The sequence below is a fragment of the Globicephala melas genome, chromosome 2 (genome assembly GCF_963455315.2).
Source record: "Globicephala melas chromosome 2, mGloMel1.2, whole genome shotgun sequence".
Lineage (NCBI taxonomy): Eukaryota > Metazoa > Chordata > Mammalia > Artiodactyla > Delphinidae > Globicephala > Globicephala melas.
This window is the reverse complement of record NC_083315.2, coordinates 64,852,467-64,863,456: the sequence shown is the minus strand read 5'-3', so window position 1 is coordinate 64,863,456 and position 10,990 is coordinate 64,852,467. Positions and strand designations below refer to the sequence as shown.

Here is a 10,990-nt window from a genome sequence, read left to right as displayed (position 1 = left end):
GTGTCCTTACACAAAGGGGAGAGGACGCAGTGACAGAGGAGAAGGCCACGGGAAGACGGAAGCAGAGACTGGAGTGATGCTGCCACAACCCAGGAACTCCTGCAGCCACCAGAAGCTGGAAGGGACGTGGACACACCCTCCTGTGGAAGCTTCGGAGGGAGTGTACTTCTGCTGACACCTACATTCGGGGCTTCCAGCCTCCCGGGCTGTGGGAGATTAAGCTTCTGTTGTTTGTGGCAATTTGTTACGGCAGCCCTAGGAAACTAACACCAGCACTGCCCACTTGTGTGAACACAGTGGCTGAAAGGAATGCTCTTCGAGAAGTTCCCATCAACCACATGCTCTCCCTGAGTGGCCACTTCTGCCTCTGTGAAAGGAGACGAATGCTTCCAGCCCTGATGAGATGATGCCCGGGAAAGGGCCTTGTCAGCAGGGCAGCTCCGACAGTGTGCGGGAGGTGCCGTGCCAGATCCGCCACTGCCGGATGAGTCCTGGCACCTTTCCCGGCCTCAGTTTTCTCAAAGCGGAGCTGTAAGCCCTGACCTGATGATGCCATCACAGGCGAGATAAGAGTGGGAGGGGTTCTGATGGCTTAAGTTAGGGCTGGGTGCAAGGGAGCCAAGAACGTGCAAGGGACCCACGTTCTGCTATTAAGCGGGGGTTAGGGTCTCTTTGGCACTGTTCTGCCTTCAGACAGCCTTTTGCACGAAGAGGACAGTCTGGGCCCACCCAGGAGGAGCTGGCCAGGCCCCTGAGGAGTAGGTGCCTGGTTGGGAAAATAACTTCCTATACCTGCACCCTAAAAGCGCAGGTGCCAGGGAGAGGCAGAGGGAGAGATGGGAGACTCCAAGTCAATGGATGCGCGGGGCTAATCTCCCAAAAAGGATTATATGAGTTACGTTTTATAAGGTGTCTGGGGCTTCCCTGGTGCTGCAGTGGTTAAGAATCCGCCTGCCAATGCAGAGGACACGGGTTCGAGCCCTGGTCTGGGAAGATCCCACATGCCGCGGAGCAACTGAGCCATGCGCCACAACTACTGAGCCTGCAATCCAGAGCCCACGAGCCACAACTACTGAGCTCACACACCACAGCTACCGAAGCCCGCGTGCCTAGAGCCCGTGCTTCGCGACAAGAGAAGCCACCGCAATGAGAAGCCTGCGCACCGCAACGAAGAGTAGCCCCCACTCACCGCAACTAGAGAAAGCCCGCGCTCACCAACGAAGACCCAACGCAGCCAAAACTAATTAAAAAGAAAGAAAGAAAGAAACCCACTGACCATTTCCCTTTATGTTGGGAGACTCATCTTCCCTCTTTCGCTTCCCAAGCCACACACCCGGAGGCCTGCAGGGGGCTGGAGTCTGGTGGGGCACTGCATCTCTGTTCACCTTCCTGGTGTCTGTGTATGGCTGGGATGTGGGGGTACCTGTACCTGCTGCAGCGCCTACAGGGTGGGGACGAGCCAGCTCTATAGGCTTCAAGCAGCTCATGCCCCATTCTGTCTTCGAAGCCCCTCACTGCCATGGGCATCAAAAGAAAGCACACACCCTTTGCCTTCCCCCTTCAAAGGCCTTCCTAGCTCATAGCTCATCTAGTCCCCCAGTACCCTTGGGAAGGTAGAGCAAGGATTAACGAGGGACCTGCCTGAGGCCACTCTGAATTCAGCATAAGCTGGGACTGGGATCCACGCTCCCTTGTCAAGCTCTGGTTTGCACAGGATGACTGCCTCCCTGTTGGTACAGCCACATCACTTGCCCTTCAAGAACTTAAGTCTGAGAGGACAAGCTAGTCCAGACTGAGAGGCACACACACACACACACACACACACACACCCCTTTACAAGATATGTAGCCACAGGAAAACCTAATAGGCCGGATGCTCGCTAGCATGATTGAGGATCCACAGAAAGGACCTTAGCGATCATCAGCTGCAACCCACTCACTGCAAATGGGGAAACTGAGGCTCAGAAAGGGACAGAGATTTGCTGCAGGTTACAGAGCTACATGGAGGCTAGAGCCCAGGTCTCTGGACTCCAGGTCCAGTACTCCTGCCACTGCCTGCACACCTAACAAACAAGGCGAGGCAGGGAGAAGGAGCTCAGATAGCCTGGGGCCACAGGTGGGGTGCACCTCCACTTCAGTCTGGGAGTTTTATCCAAAGAGTGGACTTTCCTGAGTTCCTCTGGGAGGGGGAGGGGGGAAGGCAGGAAGTAGCTGCAACCTGTTCCTTCAGCACATGGGAGTAGCCACGGAGTCTGGGTGGCGGGGGTCAGGGGGTGATGTTTTTTCTTTGCCCTCTGTGTGCCTTTGACTCTTATCACCGTGTCCTCTGAGTGGCAGAGGTCCAGGCCCAGCACCTTCCAGACCTGGGGAAAGGGTGAGGGTGGCAAGCACCCCCCTGCTGGGGCACTCCCGAGACAGCTGGGTGGAACTGACGACAGGGGCCCAGAGCAGCCAGGAGCCTCTCCCACGGGGGAGAGTTCATGGTCGGGTGGGGCTGCGGGCACCCAGTTGTTTTTTTCCCTGTGCTCCACCCCATGCATTCTTCCGAAGAGCAGGCTCAGTGGCCCTGCCCTCCGGGAGGCCTCGGGGCTCCCAGGTCTCTGCCCCTGAAAGTGGGGGTGGGCATGAAGGGCGTGGAAGGTGCAGGGGAGAGGGGGCCTATGGACACCCCCGACTCCACCTGGGCGCCGGGCTTGCCTCGCACCGCAGGTTGGCGAGTGAGGGGTCGACCCTTTGGAGGTCACGGAGCCCGGCGTGGCTGGCACACTGTTAGGTGCAGGCCCCACGATGGGACCTGTGCCCTGCCTCGGCTCCTCCCCCGCCCGCCCCTCCCGGCCCCGCCCCGCGCGGGAGGGGTGGGCGGGGCCCGCGGGGAAGCGCGCCGACCTCCCAGCCAGGTGCAGCGCGGGCTGTCCCGTGGCGGACGCGGCCGGGAGGAGAGTTCGGGTCTCCTCCTGCCTGTGCTGCATCCCTGCGCCTTCTCAGCCGGATGCCCGAGACACTCAGAACCCAGGTAACCGAGGGCGGGACACCCCCGCGGCATGCGTCCTCCCGCCTCCCTGTCCACGCGCACCCCGCCTCGGCGGCCGCCCCCCAGGCTCCCCGGAGCCCGCCGGCCGCTCCCCGGGCGGCTCTTGGAAAGTTTGCGCCCGGAATGCCGTGCACCGGACGGCGGCGAAATGCAGCCACTTTTGCCCTCGCGCCCTCCGCCCGGGAGCCAATGCGGTGGGGTGGCCGCTGCCGGTTCACGGGGTCTCCGCTGAGATCGGTTGGAAGTTTGCCTTCTCGCTTTTCCCATCCCTCACTCTTCTGAGCGTTTGCGTCCCTCCCCCGTGTCCCTCAGTTCCTTTAAAAATATGTATATATCCTTAGATGGGGACGGCAGAGTTGGCGATTTCTTAAGGGATGTTTACGTTTGTGCTTCCCGCCTCCTCCGGCCAACATGTACGATAGGAGACTGTACTGAGCCAGACAGGGTGCGGGTGAGGGGGCGGCCCTCTGCCGGGTGTGGGGTGGGGGCCGGGCGCCGTCTGGGCCCTGCTGAAGTGGGTGCCCAGCCACGGGGAGTTCTGGGCTTTTGTCTTGTCTCCCGCAGGTCACAGCCCAGCGGGGCATCCTCGGCTCCCCCCGCACTCCTCGAGATGAGCACTGGGGAGAGAGGGTAGGCAGAGGCAGGGATCTAGAGCGACCTCTATAACCCTTGACGATTTGAACAGAATGGGCTTCCTCTTGCCTTGGCTGCGAGGAGAGCTCAGCTGTGTGTGGGAAAGGGGATGAAAGATGGTCCTAACCACGCAGAAGCAGAGAGGACAGGTGGGGGAGATCAGAGCATCAGAGAAGAGCTAACAGCACTCACGTGGACACTTCCTTGAGTTCATCCACACCCCCTCCCTAATTAACCGGTGAGGTAGTAGGTCTTAATCCATTGTCAGATGAGCAAAAAAGGAGGCTCCAAGAGGTTAAGTAACTTGCTGGAGAAAAGTGGTGGACCTGGACCACAAACCACAGTCAGATGGTTGGTTCTCCATTTTTCTGGGCCCCTGATCAGCAGGGGTTCATTTCTTCTCCCCCTCCCTTGAGTTTCTTCCCCTGAAAGGGGTAGGCCCAGAGAGTGCACCTCCAAGAAGAAATAAAATCTGGTCAGGAAGCTCCTCCAACAGAGGGCCAGCTCCTTGCTAAGCTAGGAGGTCTGCAGGAGGCGAGGACCTGTTTTGTTCACGGCTGTAACCATAGTACCTGGCACTCTCGGAAGGTGCCCCACAAGAATGGAATGAATTAACCTGAAATAGCAGAGCCTCTTTTCCAGCTGATGGATCTTTGCCCTTGGTGAACAGAAAGGGCATTCTGAAAAGTCAGACCAGAAAGGTGCCCAATGCCATCACTGCGGGTCCTTGAAATCCTTACCCCACTTGGTTCTTTTAAGCCAGTGAGCACATCCATAATCCCATGTGCCTTTCCAGACAGCCAGGCTTTCACCTTACCCCCAATCTACTTCTTGTCAGGCTAGGAGAAGCAGCAGGAAGTGGGTTCCATGCCCAACTTGGCCCTGCTCTAGGTTGAAGGCAGAGGACCCTTGGCCCGTCTATACCAGAGTCTTACCCATCTCTCCAAGAAATCTTATTTGGAAACTCTAATCTTCATTGCCTCTTCCCTGATCCTTCCATGGGGCAACCATGGATTCAGGTTGGATCCATGGATTCAGGGAAGAGGACTTGCTTTTCTGAGCCTCAATTGCCTCATCTGTAAAATGGGGACAATAGAATCTGCATGGCTTTACATGAGAGTGTGTGGTCCAAAGCGCTCTGCAAGCTGCAAAGCAGAGTGTGAGAGACGATTTTTCTTTCCTCACATGTTTGTTAGCCTGACCTCCCCAGGTGGGCTGTAAATTCCTTCTGGGAAGGGATCACACATCTTGGTATCCCTCTGAGAGCTCTCCTCATTGTGAGCACACAGTAGGTTCACAGGAATGGAAGAGGAATTGCTGAAATTGGTGAAAAATCCACCCCTGCCCCCATGTAAGGAGAGGGGATACTCCACAATACAGGGGAGGGTATAGGAGGGATGGGAGGGGTCTGAGATCCAAGACCAGGAACGAATGGGAAGGCAGGGTGTAGCGGACTTTCCATGGCAGTGCCCTGAAGACTTTTGAGACTCTGCCAGGAACCTTATAACCTTGGACTCCTTAGCAGATGTGGTGTCTGCTTTGGCCTGAGGACAGGCCAGGACACCCAGAGCTGATCAGTTCTGCTCCTTGGGGGAGACCACTGAGAACATAGCTGGGATTCAAGCCCCTGCACATCCCCACTCCCATCCCCCCGCCCACACACACACCACCTGTTCCTCCCCAGGGGTTTGTGCACACGTAGGGCCCACCCAGCTTCCTACTGCCTGTTCCTGGCTCTTAACAAGAACCCAGTGGAGTAAGACCTTTAGACACAATATCTCAGCTGGAATAAGCCTTAGAGGTCATATCTCTACACCCCTTCCCTGCTTTACTTTCCATAGCACATATCACCATCTAACATCCTGTATATTAAGAATATTGAAGAATCTTGTTTCTTGGCTGTCTTCCCTGTTAGAGTGTCAGCTCCATGAGGGCAGGGCTTTCGGTCTGTTTTATTCTGCTCTATTCCCAGGAGTCAGAGCAGTGCCTGGTGCGCAGTGGGTGCTTAGTTAATATGCGTTGAGTAAATGAATACATCCAGGCCACGCTTCCTCATTGTACGGTCGGGGAGACTGAGGCCCAGAGACAGGAGTGACCTCTTGAAGACAGAGCTGGAGCTTTTCCTGATTGGACTTGAGTTAATTCTAAGCTGGGTCTCTGTCCCCTGCACCAGGCTGCTAGGGGTGCTTAGGAGTTGTCTTGGAAAGAACCTTCAGACCAGGTGCCCCCAGTTGCTCAGAGGGGCAGCTCCTAGCTGAACAGATCACCATCCACATAGAGTGATTTGAGAGCGCAAAGGGGGGAGCGCTCCCGGTTAGACCCGCATCCCCAGAAGAAACCTCCTAATGCTGCTTTCCAAAGGTGGGTGGTGCCTCTATTCATGGTGAAAACAGTGCCGTCTCCAGGCAGCCTTTTCAGATTCCCCAAGGGCACTGGACGACCCAGGCGGGCAAGCCAAGTCCCTGGCAGCCCTGGGGAAAGAGGTGGAGCTTCAGATCTGCTGGGTCAAGGATAAAAACCAGTCTGAGAAGGCGCGACCAGATGTGTGGGCCAGGAAGAGCGAGGACATTATTCTGCCCAAGGCGTGGGAGAAGGTGGGGGGCTCTTAGGCCTCGCTTAGGAATCTGATGAGTGGTTGTCTGGAGGCCCCAAGAGCTTGAAATTCTGAGGCACTGTGTCAGGACAAGCAGGATGGAGAAGGTTGCGTGTGTGTATGGACGGGGGGATAGGGTAGAAGCTGGAACTATCTACGGGATAGAAAATATGGGAGACACATCCACGAACACCAAGCCACTTCAGTCTCCCTCCCCACCACATCATTCTGCTGGCCAGTGTTGTTTCTGTAAAGGACTTTTGTCTGTGTTCTAAGGGAGAACTCTAGGCCGTGTGGAATTGATTGGAGGAAAAGATACCTATGGCAAGAAGACCTCCCAAAGAGGCTATTGCAGGAACAAAGACAGGAGATGGGGTCCCTGGAGGTGTATTTCCTCCTGACACTCACTGGGAGTGTAGACCCTTCCTAACTGCTTGGAGGAGCAGGGGTACATTTTTTTTTTAAATTTATGTATGTATGTATGGCTGCGTTGGGTCTTCGTTGCTGCGCGCGGGCGTTCTCTAGTTGCGGCGAGCGGGGGCTGCTCTTTGTTGCCGTGTGCGGACTTCTCATCGCGGTGGCTTGTCTTTGTTGTGGAGCACGGGCTCTAGAGCGCAGGCTCAGTAGTTGTGGCGCACGGGCTTAGTTGCTCCGCGGCATGTGGGATCTTCCCAGACCAGGGCTCAAACCCGTGTCCCCTGCATTGGCATGCGGATTCTTAACCACTGCACCACCAGGGAAGTCCCTTGAGTTACATTTTTAATAATACTAATAAGCATGCAATAAATGCTAGTCGGATGCCAGGCACTGTTCTAAGCACTTTGCTTGTACTAGGTAGTCCTTACCACAGCCATGAGGTTGAAACCGTATCATCTCCATTTTACAGATGAGGAAACTGAGCTTCAGAAAGGTGGCATAACTTTGCCCAAAATGACACTTGCAGGGAGAGGAGCACCAGAATTAGTCGGGCTCCAGACCCTGCAGCCTTAGCCTCCATGCTGTGCTGCCTCAGTCAGCCAAGTAGGCCACACAGACAGGACAAAGAGCCTGGAGGCCAGGGTGGTCGACACACACGTGGAGACAGGGGAAGCAGCTCCTGTGCAGGCCCCCACATTAGATGCATAGGGAACTTTGACGATTTCCCTGCTATTGACCCCCAAATCTTCTCCCATTGGTATTGTGGTTTGCCAAATTAAGAGCTGAAATTGATGTTGGGAGAGAGACTCCAGAAGTTGGGCTTTGAAGGATGTGTAGGAGTTTTTACCAGCGTGTTGGGAAAACTGGGGAGGAAGGGAGGCAGGGCACGTGGAGGGAACAATGATAATGCTTTGCCTGAAGAAATGAGTCCATAATAGTGACTCGTCCTGGGCTTCCCTGGTGGCACAGTGGTTAAGAATCCACCTGCCAATGCAGGGGACACGGGTTCTATCTCTGGTCCGGGAAGATCCCACATGCCGCGGAGCAATCCAGCCTGTGCGCCACAACTACTGAGCCTGAGCTCTAGAGCCTGCGAGCCACAACTACTGAGCCTGCGTGCCACATCTATTGAAGCCTGCGTGCCTAGAGCCCGTGCTCTGCAACAAGAGAAGCCACCGCAATGAGAAGCCCGCGCGCCACAACTAGAGAAAGCCCGCACGCAGCAACGAAGACCCAACACAGCCAAAAAAAAAAAAAAAAAAAGTGACTCGTCCTGTGTCTGAGGCCACTGTAGCTCCCCTCCCCCCATTCTTGTCCCCCAGCCACTCCTTATGGGCTCCCTTCCTGTGAAGAGGGGAGACCCTGACATGAGACATAGCTTATGCATTCCTGTCCCTTGCCTCCTTTATTACCACCGTCACTACAAGTCTGGTGGCTTTCAGCGACAGTAGATGGAAAAGTACGCCTGTTGTGACATGACATGAATCAGTCCTTCATAAATAATGGGGTTGCATTGTCAGTGCTAATGCCTGGACCTGTGCCCTAGTGTCTGGTCCACGGTGGGAGACACAGTGTTGGCTCCTGAGGGAAAAGGACAAGGGTGACTCTAGGTGTTATTCTGAAATTGTGCAGGATGGCAGCAAGGAGCTAACAGGTGTGAGAGATACAGTCGTTTTTGGCAGCTAGGGAAAAAGACAGTGTTCCCCCAAAGCAGTGATCCTAGGTGTGATTTCTGCCCGTGCTCTGTCCTCTCACCCAGGGTTTATCTTACAGGGTTGTCCTTTCTTCCGTCCTTGACACCAGGCTAGGACCACCCCCAGAGAGCTCTGTGGGGAACTTGCGTGATGAATTTTGCCTAAACCTCAAATGGGCGTCTTGCCGGGATACACTGTAGCCCCTTAAGACATTCTTCCTCTTTGACTATGTGGGAGCCCTGTGGTCAGGATGACTTTGGTGGGATGCATTTGGAGCCGGCCAGAGGCACAGAGCCCAGCCATCACGGGTGTCTAGATCCCAGGGGCCTGAATTCGGCCACTCAGCCAGCTTGCCACTGGTCTTTGAGTTGGTCACTGGGGTCTGGGGAGCTGAAGCCCTGGTGTGGCAGGCGGGGAGCCCTGGATTCTAATTTTTTTTTATATATATACTTTTTTTTTTTTGTCGGCGCTGCGTGGCATTCAGGATCTTAGTTCCCCCACCAGGGATTGAACACCAGCCCCCTGCAGCAGAAGCTCGGAGTCCTAACCACTGGACCGCCAGGGAAGTCCCTCTGGATTCTAATTCTGACACGATCTAACTCACAGTATGACTTTGACCCTGTCCCTTCCTGGGCCCCAGTTTTCTCGTCTGTAGAAGAGACAGCTTGGCTGAGATCAGGTCCAGATACTTCTTTGCTGCGGGGCTGTCCTGTGTTTTGTAGGACGTTCGGCAGCAGCCCTGGCCTCTACCCACTAGATGCCAGTAACGCCACCTCTCACTTCTCTCGGCAAACAGCAGTGTCTCCAGACGTTGCCCAACGACCGCGGTGGGCAGAATTGTCTCTGGTTGAGAACCACGGGGTTAGATGATCTCTGAAGACCCTCCCACTGGTTACCCCCAGGACCAGGAAGACACTTTTCTCTTTCAGCCCCTGTTTTGGAGATGCTGACTGTGTGAGAACCAAGGAGCCTGTGCATGGGGTCTCCAAGGGCTTACGGGGTAGGATGTGAGCTATGAGAACAGGAAAGGCTCTGGGCCCACTGGGCCTCTTGCTGAGAGCCAAGGCCAAGGTCTTTTTGCCTCCCAGGCCTTGGGTTACATAAGAAGGTAGGGGGCGGGGGAAGCAGGCCTGTTGTTGGCCCAGGCGCTAAGGTCAGCAGCCTTCCAGCCAGTGACTAATCATCTCTACATGCCCTAAGGACTTAGCTGCTCCGTGGTCCCCTCTCCCACTGCCCTGGGAGGGGACACAGGAAGTGAATCAGCCCACCCACAGTGCAGAGGAAGGGGAAGGTGGAGCACAGCAGTGTTAGACCCAAGGGCCACACACCATTACCCCAACCCATCCCTGGTTTTATTTTGTTTATTCCTCCCAAGTTAGTTGTTTATTAACCCGCCCGTGGAAGCCCCTTCTGACCTTGTTGCTTAATGGAAGGGTGAAGACTTATCTTCTCCAGGAATGGGAGGAGTTTGTCAATGAATCTTGGAAGTAAATCCCTGTTCTGAGGACAACAGGCTCAGAAATTTGGGGTAGTGTTAACCCAAAATGATCGGTTTGGGTTATACTTTTTTTTTTTTTTTTTTTTTTTGCGGTACACGGGCCTCTCACTGCTGTGGCCTCTCCCGTTGCGGAGCACAGGCTCCGGACGCGCAGGCTCAGCGGCCACGGCTCACGGGCCCAGCCGCTCCGCGGCATGTGGGATCCTCCCGGACCGGGGCACGAACCCGTGTCCCCTGCATCGGCAGGCGGACTCTCAACCACTGCACCACCAGGGAAGTCCAACATGTGAGTTTTTGTGTCTGGCTTCTTTCCCTTAGCATGATGTTTCAAGGTTTATCAGTGTTGTGGTATACATCAGAATTTCCCTCCTTTTGAAGGCTGAATAATATTCCAGTTGTGGATATCCCACATTTTGTTTATCCATCCATCTGTCGATGGGCAAGGGTTGCTTCCACCTTTTGGCTTTTGTCAGTATTGCTGCTATGAACATGGCTGTACAAATGTCTGTTTGGGTCCCTGCTTTCAGTTCTTTGGGGTGTATTCCCAGAAGTGGAATTGCTGGATCCTATGGAAATTCTGTGTTTCATTTTTTGAGGAACCACCATACCGTTGAGGAATAGGTGTTGGAACTAGATCTGAAGGATGAACATGAGCTCTCCAGGCCTCTAGGTAGAGGAAGAGGGAGGAAAGGGGGAGGGGGAGGAGGGAGGGCAGGGGAGGAGAGAGCCTGGACTGCGGCAGGAGACAAGTGGCACAGTGGTGTTTGTGCTTGGGGCTGGAGATGGGGCCCTGGACGGGTAGAGTGCGAAGGGTCTTGGACCAGGCGAGGAACTTGGGCTCCATGCTGTAGGCAGAGAGAAGCACTGAAGGGGGTTTTAATCAGGAAGTGATAGAGGCCTATTATCATCTTAGATGGACAGAGCTGGGAGTGATGTCACAGATGGTCTGGGAGGGAAAGAGGCTTAAGGCAAGAACCAAGTGGGAGAAAACTGGGTAACACTGGAGCCTCGTGGTTGGGGCGGGTGGAGGGAGCAGGTCTGGAGGGTGGGTGCGCTGCACAGGGTGCCCAGGTTTGCGCTTTGGTGCTGGGTGAGTGGTGGTGAGGCTGCCGATAAGCTTATAGG

At 55.1% G+C, this 10,990-nt stretch overlaps 1 protein-coding gene across 1 annotated transcript in view; it reads left to right on the top strand.

Annotated features, from left to right (window-relative positions):
- Window positions 1-2,887: 2,887 nt before the first annotated feature.
- The window catches only part of PAQR5 (progestin and adipoQ receptor family member 5), an 86,937-nt gene continuing 78,834 nt past the window's right edge, over window positions 2,888-10,990 (top strand). The window contains exon 1 of the mRNA XM_030875124.2: window positions 2,888-3,012. The gene's annotated coding sequence lies outside the window, so the exon portion shown is untranslated. The remainder of the gene's footprint in view (window positions 3,013-10,990) is intronic.